The sequence below is a fragment of the Otolemur garnettii genome, unplaced genomic scaffold (assembly GCF_000181295.1).
Source record: "Otolemur garnettii isolate 467f Iridium unplaced genomic scaffold, OtoGar3 scaffold00014, whole genome shotgun sequence".
Classification (NCBI taxonomy): Eukaryota; Metazoa; Chordata; class Mammalia; order Primates; family Galagidae; genus Otolemur; species Otolemur garnettii.
Genome location: NW_003852409.1, coordinates 29,656,767 through 29,673,359, shown reverse-complemented (window position 1 = coordinate 29,673,359; position 16,593 = coordinate 29,656,767). Strand labels below are relative to the sequence as shown.

The window sequence follows — 16,593 nt, the reverse complement described above, 5'->3', positions numbered from 1 at the left end:
TGGGGATTCGAACCCGCCACCTTAGGTGTATGTGGCTGGCGCCTTAGCCGCTTGAACCACAGGCGCAGAGCCTGCAGATCCATCTTGAACCTAAGAATACTAGATGGAATGGCAGCAACTTTCTTACGTTTGGAGCCAGAGATTTTAGTCCAAAGGACCAGCAACAGAAGGCCTGAGGGAATTGCCTGAGGTTGCTCAGAGTTCAGAGATGTCTGCAGCAAGCAGCCTCTTTCACAGTCTTTCACGCCTGGTAGGAAAGGTAACTCAAGTAACAACGTCTCATAGGAGACTGGCCTGACACTAGTGAAGACAGATGTCCATGCAGGCAAGAAGGTTCAGCTTAGGGGGCAGGGGCGCTATCGGAACAATTTCCATACCATCAGTCTTCCTGGGTCTTTCTTCCTAGCTGAGCACACATCCCCTCCTGAGCTGACATCCTCCTCTGTCTCTCTCTCTGACTTCCGTGCTCCAGCCCCTTGTGCTGGTGCTCCCCAGTGATCCGGTAGAATCACACCACACAACCTTAATCCCATCCTCTCCTACATACAACTGCAGAGGCCATCTCCTTAAGGATGACCCCAAGTCTCTCTCCCAGTCCAGGGCAAAATCAGAACCTGTGTAGAACTTTTTACACAGATGACCAGCCTCCCTTCCCCAAAGACCAGAGGATTCTGACGATCCAAGTGTGAGAACTACATTGTTCCCACCTGGCCCTGACCTCTTTCTGAGCTCCAGACCAACAACCAGTCACCATGTGGACAGTTCCACCAAGCTGCCCCAAAGGCACCCCAAAGCTCAGAACGGCCTAAGCCAAACTCACTACCATCTTCCCCCCAAACCAGCTCTCTTTTCATGCTCAGTCCCGGTCCCACCATCCCGTAGTGCCCTGCAGAGGAAGTCGGCATGCCCCTCCCTCCTAACTAAGTATACCACTCACTTTCTCTACCTCAGTTCTTCAAATCTCCCTTCTCCTCCTGATCTCACAGCCAGGACTGTCATCTGCTCCTGGGCTCCCATAACAGCCCTCACTCAGCTCCCAATCTCCAGTCCCCAATCCTCCACACTACTGCCAGGGTCACGACAGTCCTTCTCTTTCTTTTAACTTGAACAATTCTCCACAGGCTACAAGGCAACATCCAAACTCCTAAGCGCTGCCTGCAAGTCCCTCAGTGAACTGCTCCTAACCTCCTGGGCTGCCCTTCCCTAGCACAAACCTCGGGCTCCACCAACACCACACTGCTCACCATCCCTCAAACACACCCTGCTCTCTCTTGCTTCTGGATCTTTCCACAGTCTGTTTCCTCTGCCTGGATCCCCCTTCACCTGAAAAACTGAAAGTTTTTAAGATCCTGCGAGTCTTACTGGGTCCCATGAGCTTCCATTGCGACCATTATACCTCCCCTGACACTGTATTACTGTCACTGATTTATCCCTATCTGTCGAGTCTGCGGGGTTCCTAAAGGCAAGGACTGCAGCCCATTTCTATCTTAGAAACCATGGCAGTTAGTGTTTCAATAATCGATGCTTTTGGTGACAGCTGGGGAGCTATGTGAAGCAAGAGTCAGCAACTATAGAATCTATCCAGGATTTCTAGCACAGCGGAAGGAAACAATCCCGGGACTGGGGCACCACTGCTAGTCTCTCCCTTGCTCTCAGTGCCTCAGCCCCACCACCTCTCTGGTATTTCTGGACTTCACCACACCCTTCTCCCAGCTGGGACCATGGCAGATGCAGCAGCCGCCTCTCCACCTGTCTCGCTCTAACTCTTCCTTCAGGTGTCAGCTTAAAGGCCCCTTCCTCCGGGAAGCTGTCTCTGAACCTCCTAGGGGAAGCAACCATTCCTTTTATGGTCTTTTTTAGTACCTAATACTCCTCCTTCTTTAGGCATCACCAGTGTTACGATTAATTTTTTTTAATGGCATCTTGCTATGTTGTCCAGACTGGACTTGAACTCCTGGGCTCAAGTGATCCTCCTCTTCCCTCAGCCTCCCAAATAATTTTTTACGTATTTGTTTGTTACTGCTTTTGTACTTAGTTAACTTTGCTACTAGACCATAAGCTAAAGGACAGCATGGACCAGACTTGTCTTTCTCTGCCGCTACAGTCCCACACTCAGCATAGTGCTGGCACTCAGGAGCCCTGGACAAGAACTGGATCCACGGATAGACAGGTAGATGGGCACAGAGAGGAAGTGACAGGCAAGTAGTTCTGGCAGGACAGGAAAGAATGACGAATAAGGCCGCCTTCAGTTATTGGTACAATCCTTTAATATCAGCCAGCTTTCTCTTCTGACTCGACCTTCACAATGAATCTCAAACCTTAAAACTGGGTCTTTCCTACTGAAGGACACAAACACACTGAGAATATTTCCGTTTGCTTGGAAAGCTAGCGCTCAAATTGACACCTGTGGCATTCTGCCTTCGAATCTATTAATCTTTCTGTAATACCAGGCTGCTCCTCTCTGTTCCATAAGCACTACTGGCTATATTGGCAACAGTTCTAAGAATCTCTTGGCCCTTAAGAAGCCCCCTAAGATCATGATGGTGCTAAGAGAGCACAGTAGGCATTGTCCCAGAACTGAGTTACTAAGTTAGGTCTTAGTCCCTGTCCCAATACAGTCCACTGGAGATTCAACAAAGGACCATGAAGCAGTGGTTTTGATCTGATATAAATTCTTCCGCATGGGCATGGTTCATTAGCAATGCTATATAACCTGCAAGCAGCTACTGAGAAATTGTTATATGCAAACAGATGTGCTCAAGTTTGAGTATGAAAATCTAGCAAAGTCTCCACCCTCATCTGGAAAGTGCTAAGAGTGGACTCAATGACGTCTTATCTTCACAACAGCCTGACACTGTATCTGATGAGCACAAAGGCCACAAATGTGCTTACAGCATAAATGGCCCATAGCAGGTACACCTAGAGATAAGAAATAAGCTAAGTGACCAGCTGGGCATGGTGGCATGCAACTGAAGCCCCAGCTATTCACTCAGGAATTTGAACCTGGCCTGGGCAACATAGTGGGAAGGAAGGAAAGGAGGGAGGGGAAAGAGCAGAGAAGAGAGGGGAGGGGCAGGGAGGGGAGGGGAGAGAAGCTAATTGAACCAACCAGCATCTTTTGAAAACATCACTAGAATGCTACATATCAATCAACAAGTAACTTATAATCCTATCAAAAATTGTCTCAAGGGCGGCACCTGTGGTTCCAAGGAGTAGGGCGCCAGCCCCATATGCCGGAGGTGGCAGGTTCAAACCCAGCCCCAAACAAAAACTGCAAAAAAAAAAAAAAATTGTCTCAAAAAGAACAAAAATTCTAATGCTAATAATCAACTAATAAGTACATGCATCAATAATACTATGGCTCAGTGCCTGTGGCTCAAGTGGCTAAGGCGCCAGCCACATACACCTAAGGTGGTAGGTTCAAATCCAGCCTGGGCCTGCCAAACAACAATGACGGCTGCAACCAAAAAATAGCCAGGCATTGTGGCGGGCACCTGTGGTCTCAGCTACTTGGGAGGCAGAGGCAGGAGACTCACTTGAGGAGTTGGAGGTTGCTGTGAGCTGTGATGCCACAGCACTCTACCCAGGGGGATAGCTTGAGGTTCTGTCTCAAAAAAAAATAATAATACTATATTTTAGTCATTTATAGGAAAGATTAGGATTCCTGGTCCCTAGAATGAACAGGACCTTAAACCCATCATTCCAAATTGAACTCAACTCCTGAAATTCAATTATCAGGAAATTAATATCTAAAACCAAGAGAAACCATTAAAAATACCTTTTAAAATTAAGCCCGATTGCCTTAATCTCCTGTGACTACTACAACATGTGTACCAGAAACCACACCCTGAGGCAGTCTGAGGTGAGAGAAGAGGCACTTGAGGGGGATGTTAGTACCCCCAGCTTCTGACACAGCTACATCTTGGGCAATTTAATTTTCCTTAACTTCTCTTTCCTCCCACGGACATCAATGTCTGTCCCTCTACTCTGCAGAATCAATATGAGGCTGAAATAACAGGTGTCAAGACACTTTTTAAGTGTTGTCAAGTGTTGAGATATTGTATAATGGAAAGAACCTCAGATCCAACAATCCTCTCCTTTTATAGATTTGAATCCGTCACTGGGCACCTCCTATCTACTCCATTTGTTCATCCAATAAACATTTATGGAGCAAAACAGCTACAGTCTCTGATCTGATGGGACTGCATTACACTGCACCGGGGGGACAGACATATCCAACAACTACACTAAAAACCACACTGCTGCACCTCACAGGCCATGCTAATGATTTGAGTCTTTTTTCTCATAGAAATTAGAAGCCACTGAGGGTTTTAAGCAAAGCGAATGACATGCTGAAATCATTCCTGGCTGTCTGATATTATCCCTGGGTTGGGACCTGAAAATGCTAAGAAGAATAAATGCAGATTCCCACTCTGCAGAGCCCAGAGAGGGAGTCACAAGGAAGTCATCAGTGGGTGCATGTGCCACTACCTGCTACGGAAAGGCAGACAGTGCTGTGGAAACCCAACAGAAGGACAACTGGGAAGTGCTAGAGAACTGAAAGCATCAGAGAAATGACTAGGGATAGGGGAAGAGCCACCCAGAAGACATAAAATAATGTATGAAGGCACGGCGCCTGTGGCTCAAGTGGCTAAGGCGCCAGCCACATACACCCAAGGTGGCGGGTTCGAATCCCCAGCCCAGGCCCGCCAAACAACAATGATGGCTGCAACCAAAAAATGGCCAGGCGTTGTGGCGGGCGCCTGTGGTCCCAGCTACTTGGGAGGCTGAGGCAGGAGACTCGCTTGAGCCCAGGAGTTGGAGGTTGCTGTGAGCATGATGCCATGGCACTCTACCCAGGGAGATAGCTTGAGGCTCCGTCTCAAAAAAAAAATAAAAATAAAAATAAAATAATGTATGAAAATAGTGAAAGTTACTAATTCCACATAACAAACTCTGTCACAAAAAGAGACACAACAAATTCTCTTGAATTTATTAACTTGTTTTCCATAAATATTTAATTATGCAGAAATGTACGAAAAGCACAGATTTCCCCTGCCCTAGTTATCAGGCTTACACAAGAGGGAGAATTACTGTACCCAATAAACATGGACTTAAATATATTCACTATTCTTTCTTTTATCTCAAGCAAGATGTTTTTCTTTTTTTTTTTTTTTGAGACAGAGCCTCAAGCTTTCCCCCTGGATAGAGTGCCATGACATCACAGCTCACAGCAACCTCCAACTCCTGGGCTCAAGCGAGTCTCCTGCCTCAGCCTCCCAAGTAGCTGGTGCCCGCCACAACGCCTGGCCATTTTTTGGTTGCAGCCATCATTGTTGTTTGGCGGGCCCGGGCTGGGGATTCAAACCCGCCACCTTAGGTGTATGTGGCTGGCGCCTTAGCCGCTTGAGCCACAGGTGCTGAGCCGCAAGATGATTTTCAAAGAAATCTATGAATGTCAAGATCAAATATTAAATTTTCTTCTGATTACTCAAGTAATTGATTTAACCTTAAAATAAAAACTCTTAATAAAAATATTTAAATCCTGAAGAGGGAAAGTATCATGTTACCTTAGTTCATATTAAAGATCCATTATTTACATGGTGCTCTTGCCAGCCCTCGTCACCAAGTACTTCTGAGTTTTAACACATTCCTGTGCAATAACGCACATAACGTCTATGGATAATAAATTAATACCCTCCTCTAAAAACCCTATAACCCTGGGTGAAAAGAGGACATTATTCTAGCTCACATTTACTGGGTGCTCATGACATGCAAGCACTGTGCTAAGCTCTGTTCCTTTGTCATCTCCCCAAAACATCTCCCTGAACCCCTGTAAGAACCACATGGAGCTAAGTACTATCACACCTCTGGCACTGGTGAAGAAACAGAGGTGTCGTCACCCACATATATGGCTTGTGAACGGTGGAGTCAGGACACAAACCTGTATCTGTTTGTGCTCCAGACTCTGTTCTTTATGCACTGCCCTCTCCACCTCACCGATGCTCAGGAGATAAATCTCCCACAAAGAAGAACACAACAGATTTGAAAGCTCTGCAGAAAACTCAAGGAACAATTTGCTGCTCTGAATGTGCATGGTAAGTGCTAGTGAGACAAGTCTGACTTGCACCTCCCCTTGGGGAAAAGTTGCGGAATTGGTCAGTGCAGGTGCTCAGACAAAGAGAAGGCCACGATGATGCAGAGCTGAAACCCAACCTCCAGGAGAGCTCAGACAGAAAGTGGGGAGGGAACACTCACAAACAAAACCAAAACCTTGGAGCCAACTAGGCTGGTGAGGAAGGTCCTGAGGACTCCTTAAGCGACTTCAGATCTGGTTGCTCAGACACCTTGCTAATCACCTTCACCTCCCAATTTGCATCATCACCACAACACTACCTCTAGGACCCAGAGAATATACCCAAAAAGGTGCTTCCTGGTGCATATCACAGTGAGAAACCAGCTTCCTGTCAGTCACTGCACTAAACACACCAGTGCATTATGTCACTCAAGTTTTCAATGGCCCTAAAGTTACATAGAGCTGCCATCCATTTTACAAATCAGTAAACCAAGACTCAGGGTAGGGAGGATACTCACCCAGCGCCACACAGATTGAGCTGGGATTTGAACCTAGGTCTGCCTAGCGTCAGAGCCTGAATCTGCCTGGCCACCCCACTGCATGTTCTTGTTCTGACTCATCTTCGCTCTCCTCCTGTTTGCAGCTGACTCCTTCACTGACTGTGAGCTGCCAAAGGGCAAGGATGGAGCTGCTTCTTCCCTACATGTCTAGCATCCAACGCAAGGTTTAGTCCAAAGCAGGAGCCCAGCAAGGCTGGTAAATAAATGCCTATCTGAAGAAAGTGAAGTGTTTTCTCTTCTCAGAAAGTGGGCCAACAAACACTCCTCACAGAAGCCAATCCAACCAACTCTTCCCTGCTCTGGGTTAAAAATCCACAGACTAGGCTCCGCGCCTGTGGCTCAAGTGGCTAAGGCCCCAGCCACATACACCTAAGGTGGCAGGTTCGAATCCAGCCCGGGCCACCAAACAATGATGACGGCTGCAACCAAAAAAAAATAGCCAGGCGTTGTGGTGGGCGCCTGTGGTCCCAGCTACTTGGGAGGCTGAGGCAGGAGACTCGCTTGAGCCCAGGAGTTGGAGGTTGCTGTGAGCTGTGATGCCATGGCACTCTACCCAGGGAGATAGCTTGAGGCTCTGTCTCAAAAAAAAAAAAAAAAAAAAATCCACAGAGTAGGGCAGCACCTGTGGCTCAAAGGAGTAGGGCGCTGGCCCCATATACCAGAAGTGGCAGGGTCAAACCCAGCCCCAGTCAAAAACTACAAAAAACAAAATCGGCTTGGCACCTGAGGATCAAGTGGCTAAGGCACCAGCCACGTTCACCTAAGGTGGTGGGTTCAAATCCAGCCCAGGCCCGCCAAACAACAATGACGACCAAAAAATAGCCGGGCGTTGTGGCGAGCGCCTGTGGTCCCAGCTACTCGGGAGGCTGAGGCAGGAGACTCGCTTGAGCCCAGGAGTTGGAGGTTGCTGTGAGCTGTGATGTCATAGCACTCTACCCAGGGGGACAGCTTGAGGCTCCTATCTTAAAAAAAAAAAAAATATCCACAGACTACCTACTCAGGTCCCTTGGCCTGTCCCTCTAAAACCCCACCCAAGAGAAGGGTAAGAAGCTACACTTTTGAGGGAAAAAAAGGCACATGAGTGGCTCATTTTGGTATTGCCTTTTTTCTGTTTCCACATCTTGACCTGAAACACCTGGAACAAATGTCTTTCTCTCCTATCCCTAAGACTTTATAGAACAAGTGTCACCAGCCATACCCAGAGCACACAGCACATGCTTGTCTCAGGGTCAGCACTCAAATATTTGGGGAGTGAAGAAATAAAGTCCAGAGACTGAGTATCATCAGAGATCTGATAACTTATAAATAAGCATTTACCACCATTGGTAGCATGACTCGTCTCAAGAATCACCTCTGTGCAGAGGCCTGGAGACCCAGCAGCAGACTTCCCTTGTGCAGGGAGAAGAAAACACAGGCACAAAGTCACACATGCAGTAATATGACGTGTGCTCCGACCAAGGTGTCCACATACCAAAAGTCAAAGGAGCACAGATGGGAGCAGGGCTACTCCTGCCTGCAAGAACTCAGTAAGTTTCACAAAGGAGAGGAAATCTGAGCTGCAGAGCCATTCCCAAATCCCCAGCAAGAAGCAACTGCTCCCTGCCTCTGACCCTACACACTGCCCACATCAGGCCCATCACAGTTCTGTAATCAGGGGCTCGTGTGTCAGTCTCTGCACCCCATATGTGAGCAGCTCAAAAGCAGGGAGTATGGCTCACCCTGAAGTGCTCAGTAAATATCTGCTGACAAAGAATGAAGACTCTACTTTCGATTATTAACACAGCAGTTCACCCTTCCTGAACATCTACCATGACCTGCTACTGCTGCACGTACTGTGTGTAAATGATCTCATTTCCTCTACACAAACCCCCCAAAGACCAATCCTATTATCATTATCCATTTTACAGATAGGAAAACTGAGATACAGAGAGATTAAACTGTCCCAAGTCACAGTGATAGAGCTGGACTTTGAATCACGGACTAAAGAAAATTAGTTCACAATTACCAGCAAACAAATCCCTTCCCCTTTCTCTTTCAGTTCTCTGCTTTGCATCCAGATACATGGATTGCCCTTTCATCTACTGTTCACTGGGACCAAAGCCATTTTTCTCCTAGAGGAGGACAAGGGATGTCTCTTGTTAGTCTTCTAAACAATGACTGCTAGCCATCACTGAGTAAACATCATTAGGAGAAAGAGATGAAGACACAAAATTGTGCTAATAAAATGAGTCAAAATCATTTATTAAGGAGAACTGTATGTACCAACTGGAACATTTTCCAACAATGGAACAATTTCTAAAATAGATTAAGTGAACAAATGAAGAAGCAAAAATATGTATAGAATGATATTCTATAGAAATCTATTGTGTAGAAAAATAATACATAATAAACAAACTGGTAATAATGGTTTCCTCTAGGGAGAAGGATTGGGAACAAACAGCTTAAAGAAAGACACTTATTTTACAATGTATTCCTCTATTTGGCTTAGAAAAATTCATGTGTGATTTTTCTACTTCTTAAAAAAAATTTTAAAGAAACCATTTATTGCAGGGCCTTTCACAAATGCTCACATGCATCACATACCTATGATTGCAACTATGAAAAGTTATGTATGCTTATTAACAAAAATTGGACAAACTTAATTTGCAACCAAATAGAACTGTGAAACAATTTTGTCTTTTATGAAGTTCACTAACATTACAATATCTTCTGTGCAATAAACAAAATGCATGTTGAAGGTACAGACAGAATACATATAAAAGCAGCAGAGACAATTTGCTATCCCTTCTTCCTAAAGACCTTTATCTGTTCTTTCAATAAGTATAATTTAATGAGCACCTACTATATGTTAGGTGAAGTGTTACACAGATATTTTTAGAAGAAGAACTAAACAACAGGTAGTTTCCTTCCTCTTGCCTTTCAGGAATATATGATAGCATACTAATCCAAATGCTGAGCCAGAAGCAGTCTTAATGTTCACATAGCCTAAAACCCACCTCACTCAGCCTGGAGAGAAGCCATTTGTTCAAGGCCACATACAAAATGAAGGCTTCAGAATTCCCCATCCTGCTCCCCTCGCATGCTATATGCTGCTCTGAGAAGTTCAGGCAGAAAAGGACCCTAACACTGAGTGTCAAAAGGACCACATGCTTTCCCACATCTTGACTAATCTTGTCTCATTTATTCTTCATAACAACCTCACAAGGTTGGCACAGTTATCCTCGTTTTATAAATAAGGAAACCAAAACTATGAGAAGCTGAGGAACCCATGATGGTTCACACAGCAGGAGGTACTGGCCTGAGGCCTCAAGCTCAGACCTGCCTGCCTTCCAAGACAGAGCTCTTACTGAAAAGGAAACCTATTATAATAGGTAGACTGAGGCCCTATCACAGAGAGCCTTGGATGCTATATTTTCCCATTAATGAAGTTTTTCTCTCAACTCTGAATGCTGTCACTCCAGTGAAACCAAATCAAAAAGCCAACCCTAATGTTATCCACCACATGTTCTAGCTTTTGTGTGCCACCAAGTTGGGGCTTTCCTTTTAACCCACGAAGCATGATGGTCACCCAGAGGGCAACAGTCTCTGAGTGCTTTCCACTTCCATGGTATCTGCCAGAACAAAGAGGTACAACTCACACATGCTGCTTCTGGATCCTCTGGTACCTGCCACATACATGCAGGCACCATAAGAGATGCCATCCCCATGATGTCACTGGGCCACCACCATGCCCACCACTGGTAATGAGGAAAGCCAGCACCATGGTGTTTGGTCCCCAAAAGTCCAATAGCTTCTCCAGTGAAGAAAACACCAGCCAGTAGAGAAGCCTCCCCCTGCCTGCTCTTCTGTCCATGCTGTGTGAGTAACAGGTGTTATAGTTTAGACTAGTCAGCTACTAGTGAGCAGAGGCCCTGGATACACAAAGGTCACAGAAATGGGTATGGGACGCTCTTCTGAAATCCAGAGAGATCCTCGCCATTGCACTCTCTTTTCTCCACTCTTGTGGGGACCTAATGAAATCTGGTGTTCCCTTCTTTTTGGTGTCTTCCTTTGGAATGTGATAAAATCAGGCTCTCTTGGGCAGCGGAGGGAGAATTCCACAAGGCTCAACCCTAAGCCTCATGCACCAGCTCAGAGTCCTCACCGAGGTTGTGGGCTAAAGGTCAGCAAACAATCGAAAGCTCCTCCACTTTCTGCTTGTCATTCATTATTCTGGGGGTTGCCACAGCTCCCTCAGAGGCCTGGGAGAGAGTAGCAGTCCTGATCCAAGAGACAACTGAGTCTTTTGGAGACTCTTCAACACAAACCTCATCCCAAACTTCAACAAGAAAGGTGGTCTATTCCCACCTCTTCCCTTGTAACCCTCTCCTCCTTAGACTCTCCAGTTCTGGACTCCAGCCTGCCCTTTCAGCACAAGAAAGGGGCTTGTAACTTTTTTCAAAGATACACTCGGCCAGCACTGCTTCATGCTATCTCACAATGCTCCCAGAAGGCACACAAGGCAGGTACCACGACGCTCATTTTGCCAAGGGGAAACAAATCTCAGAGAGGTGACTGACTCTCCCAAGTAACAGACTCAAAGCTTCTGAATTATCTTTTCTGCTCTCCCCCCTCAGCAGGCTGCCATTTCAGTCTTTTTGAGACTAGCACTGTTAAGATTTGTAGCAGCATCTGGTACTGAGAGCCAACAAGCCAGGACCTCTACAAGCTTTACACTATTCTTCAAGCACAGGCATTTTTAACAGCTGACCATCCAATGCACCCCCCAATCTAGGCATAGCCCTTCAATTGCAACTGGAAAGTCTCTGAGGTATGAAAAAAGGCACGCCCCACTTAGGCTACGCTTGGTACTGGGGCGGGGGGAGTGGGAGAGCAGCCGGCCTAGTAAGCGGGACAGCCGAGCTCCAAGTAGGACTCAGCAGAGGCTCGGGCAGGCCCGAACAGCCCTTCAGCGGCAACCCTGGATGCCTCCAGAACCCGCAGACAGCACAGAGCTCCAGCTCCCGCCCAGGCTTCCCCGGACCACGGAGAGCGTTGGCCTTCCCTCTCCAGCGACCACCCACCGTCCGCCCGTTCCTCACCTGTGGCCGGGTTTCAAGAGCTGCCACCAATCGGGACCCCGCCCCCCCGTTCCTGCCGGTCTCCCGAGACCCGCCCCTTGCACCTGTGCTTTCCTCGGGCCCCGGCTCTCCGGCCGCTTTGGCCTCACTTCGCAGGCTCCTCCCATCAGCAAACCTGCGGTCCCTTCTGGCCCCGCCCCCCGCACCTGCAGCCCCCTCGGCCCCGCCCAACTGCAACAGCCCCGCCCCTCGCACCTGCGCTCTTTCCCCGCGCCACCCCCACACCTGCTGTCCTTCATACTCCCCGGGACCAACACACCTACGGCCCGGGCCCGGTTCCAGCGCTCAGCTCACCACACGCCGACTGACCCCCGCCCTCCGGCCCCGCCTCCTGCACCGAGGCCCCTCCCCTGCTCCAGCGGCTTCTCCGGGCCCCGCCCCCCGCACCTGCAGCTTCCTCGGCCCGGCCCACGGGGCCCCGCCCCGCCCGCCGGCCGCTCCTCTCACCGCCGCTCTCGCAGCCGCCGCAGTCCCGGCCGGTCACCTTGACGCGTGCCACAGTGTTTGCCACCGCCTCCTCATGGCCTTAGGAGCGGCCCAGTGGCAGCGGCGCCTTCGCTCGGAGGCCGGGGCCGGGCCGAGCCGGGCCGGGGCCGGACCGAGCGCAGCTGGAGCGCGGGCCGACGCGGGAGCCCAGCCGGTTCCCAGCCGCAGTAGGAACCGTCCGCTCCTAGGCCTGAGCGGCGGGTCGCATAGCCAATCGGCGCACAGCGCCAGATAAGCCCCCCAACCAGCTTGTCGCAGAGGCGGAGACACGCAAATCGATCGGCTGGTAGTGCCAGTGCGCAGCCGCTGCTTCCACGGACCTAGCTGGCGTCGGCCTCCGCGCTAGCCCGCAGACGCCCTCTCAGCCTGCAGGGATGCTCTGCTGCCGGCGCACCCGGCTCGGCGCGCCGCCACGCCCATCCCCTGCCTGGAAAGAGCCGTGCATCGCATTCCCCACACAGCCTTCCAGGCCTCACCCAATTTCCCCTAGAGTCTTTACCTAGAATTTATGATTCTCAACAAAAAAAAATGGTTTTCTGAATAAGACATCACCTTAGTGCCCATTCTTTACAACTCGGAGATAGGCATAGGGCACAGAAGGTCAGAGCTGGAAGAAACCTCAGAGATTCTCTGGTCCGATCCATTTATTTCACAGCAGGGCAAAGTTATACCCAACGAGGTGAAGGGACTTGCCCAAGACCACACATGTGCAAAGCTAGGAAATCAGCCTGGATCCTGTCTCCCTGCTCCCAGATCCTTCACTCTGTGCCAGGCACGGTAAGGTGAGCACAGAGGGTAAGTCATTTGTTTAAAATAGCAGACATAATAAGTTGCAAAGATAGTTGAAGACAGGTCGTGAAGCCCTGGAAGTCTGGAATCACAGCAAAACTCTGTTCCGGCTCTCACAGAAGGGAGGTACAATGCCCTACCCTAAGTCCAAATGATTCTTGGGCATGTAGACAAAGAGAACATCATCTTCACAATTTTCAAGTTCATTTTGCAGTAATGAGAATGAGAATAGAAAGATTGGTTACTATGCTTCCCAAAGCCTATGGAAGAAAAAAGGAAACAGAGAAATAAAAGGAAGAGAAAGAGAAGAAAAAAGAAAAAGAAGATAGAGTCAGTAGAAATTACACAACTTCTAAATCTTAAGTGATCTCTCAGGGAAATGTCTGCTGTTTTGCATTAAATAGCAGTCATCAAAAAAGATAATTATTTTACTTAAAGAGAATAAGAGATTGTGTAGTTCATGGTTCCGCTCAGAGCCCCTGGATTCAGAAATACACAAGGTGAAAGTTGAGTGCAAAGCTGTAGAGACAGACTGCAGGAGTCCGAGTCCTGCCTCTGCTACCAGCAGGCTGCGTGCATGTAAGCTACGATACATAACAATTTGGTGCCTCAGTTTCTTTATTGGAAAGTAAATATGAGAACAGCACCCTCTTCTGACAGGCTGTTGGAGGATTAATTGAGATGATAAATGGAAGAGGGCCTGGCACGTAACAGAAGCTCAATAAACATTAGCTACTATTATATTTATCCATGTGACTTTGGGCAAGCATGGAAGAAGTTTAGCACAGTGTTTGCAGTGTGTGCTTGCTAAGTGGCATTTATCATTTTATTATGCTTTGTGCATAGTTTCTAGGTTTTCTTCAATGAACACAATTCTTTAGTGATATATCCAAAGTCATTGTAAACCTAAATTTAAAAATGAGAAAAGCATCTGCACAGAGGTTTTTCCAAAGAAGATATACAAATGGGCTCAGCACCTGTGGCTCAAGCGGCTAAGGCACCAGCCACATACACCTGAGCTGGTGGGTTCAAATCCAGCCCTGGCCCACCAAAAACAACAATGATGGCTGCAACCAAAAAATAGCCAGGTGTTGTGGTGGGCACCGGTAGTCCCAGCTACTTGGAGGCAGAGGCAGAAGGATCGCTTGACCCCAGGAGTTGGAGGTTGCTGTGAGCTGTGATGCCACAGCACTCTATCCAGGGTGACAGCTTGAGCCTCTGCCTCAAAAAAGAAGAAGAAGAAGATATACAAATGGTCAGTAAGGACATGAAACACTACTCAATATCATTAGCCATTAGGAAAATGCAAAGCAAAATCATATCCAGTAGGATGGTTATTTAAAAAATAAGATAGATAGTAACAAATGTTGATAAGGCAGTGGAGAGAATGGAACCTTATACACTGCTGATGGGAATATAAAACATTGCAGTCACTTTGGAAAACAGTCTGGCAGTTCCTAAAAGGTTAAACACAGAGTTAGCATGTGGCTCCACAATTCCATTCCTAGATATATACCCAAGAAAAATGAAAACAATATATCCAAACAGAAATTTGTACACAAATGTTCATAGCAGCATTGTTTGAAAAAATTTCCTTTCTTTAAAAAAAAAAAAAGGAAATAACCTAAATGTTCATCAACTAATGAACAGATAAATAAAATGGAGTTTGTTCCTACAATAGAATATAAAAAGAAATGTAGTGCTAATACATGCTACAATGTGGATGAACTCTAAAAATGTGCTAAGTGAAAGAAGCTAGACCACCTATTATATTATCTCATTCATATGAAATGTCCAGAAAAAGCAAATCTGTAGAGATAAAGAGTAGATTAGTAGGCTCAGCCCCTGTGGCTCAAGTGGCTAAGGCGCCAGCCACATACACCTAAGGTGGCAGGTTCGAATTCAGCCCGGCCCGCCAAACAACAATGACAGCTGCAACCAAAAACTAGCCAGGCGTTGTGGCGGGGGCCTGTGGTCCCAGCTACTTGGGAGGCGGAGGCAGGAGACTCGCTTGAGCCCAGGAGTTGGAGGTTGCTGTGAGCTGTGAAGCCATGGCACTCTACCCAGGGGGACAGCTTGAGGCTCCATCAAAAAAAAAAAAAAAAAAAAAAAGAGTAGATTAGTAATTGACTGGGGCAAGGGGTCAGCTTAGGAATTTCTTTTGGGGCTGATGAAATGTTCTAAAATTGATTTTGGTGATGGTGGCACAACTCTGTGAATATACTAAAAGCCATTAAATTAAACACTCTAAGTGGGTTAATTATATGACACAAGAATTATATATCAATAAACCCTTTTTAAAAAAATTTATTTTTTAAGTTTGCTCAATCATGTCACTCCGTTGCTAAATATGTGTAACAGGATGTGTAAAAGTGTGAGGCACTGGTAAAATGTGCCAGCTTTTGTTATCTAATGTGTTTTGAGTCATTCTCAATGAGGGGAAGGAACTTTTGGATGATAGGAGGGTTTGAGAGTTAGAGAGATCATCAAAGGGCAATCCCCAATCCAAGTGCCTTTTCACAGATTATAATTCATGGAGAGCTAAGCTAAACTTTCAGACAATTCAAGGAGTAGTTTTCATTAGACATAGTGATCAACAAGGAAGGTGTGTGTAGTAAATAGACTCATGGGTGGCCCCTAGAATCCTCACCTCCTGATGTCCATGCCTTTGTGTGCGCAGGATCGGACTGGCTCCTAACCAATAGAATGAGGTTTTGTATATGACTATGTTACATAAGATGGTAACCCATCTTGCTAGAGGATGCTGTCTTGCTGGCCTTGAAGTTGCAAGCTGCCATGTTGTAGGCTGCCCTGTAGAGAAGACCACACAGCACAGATCTGAGAGCAGCCTCCAGCCATCAGCCAGCAAGAAACTGGGATCCTCAATCCAGCAGGCTTCAAAGAATAGAATGCCACCAGTAATCACAGGAGATTAGAGCAGATTCTTCCCCCTGTTGAGCCTCAGATGAGACTACAGCTCACCTTGATTATAGCCTTGTGAGACCCTGAAGCAGTGGGCAAAGCTAAGTTGTGCTGGACTCCTGACCTAAATAAACACTGAGATAATCAATGTGTGTTATTTTAAGCTACTAAATTTGTGATAAAATTGTTACAAAGCTGAAGACAACTAATACAGAAGGCATAACCCACTCTTCCCTGTTACCTAAGAGGTAGCTTCTGTGCAGAGACCATCAGCACCCCAGTGCTAATGAGAGGATACCCAAGAACGGTGAGGTCTAGGAGAACAGGTCTTAAGGAGACCACATGGATACACCTGCAAGGTCCACTCCATTCCCAAGAGTGACTCAGCTCTTGGGAATTTATAATGTGGAAATTTCCAAGTTCTGTGAAATCCTGTGGTTCTGTAGGGGCTGGAATAGCATCTCCTACTTGATTCAAACTGGCCAATGAGAAGGGTACTTGTGGGGTGGAAATTTTTGACTGTCAATAAAAACGGAAAGACCAAGCCAGTTGGGGAGCGTGACCATTTGTAATTCTTCTATGCCATAAGCTCCCAGCTGGTGAATAAAGCCCTTCCTCTTATAAACATGGTGTTTGGGGC

The 16,593-nt window shown here is 47.1% G+C and overlaps 1 protein-coding gene across 1 annotated transcript in view; it reads right to left on the bottom strand.

The window, feature by feature from the left end:
• RALGPS1 (Ral GEF with PH domain and SH3 binding motif 1) overlaps positions 1–12,442 on the bottom strand; it is a 283,899-nt gene extending 271,457 nt beyond the window's left edge. Inside the window, exon 1 of the mRNA XM_012802467.2 lies at positions 12,204–12,442. The gene's annotated coding sequence lies outside the window, so the exon portion shown is untranslated. The remainder of the gene's footprint in view (positions 1–12,203) is intronic.
• Between the last annotated feature and the right edge of the window lie 4,151 nt (positions 12,443–16,593).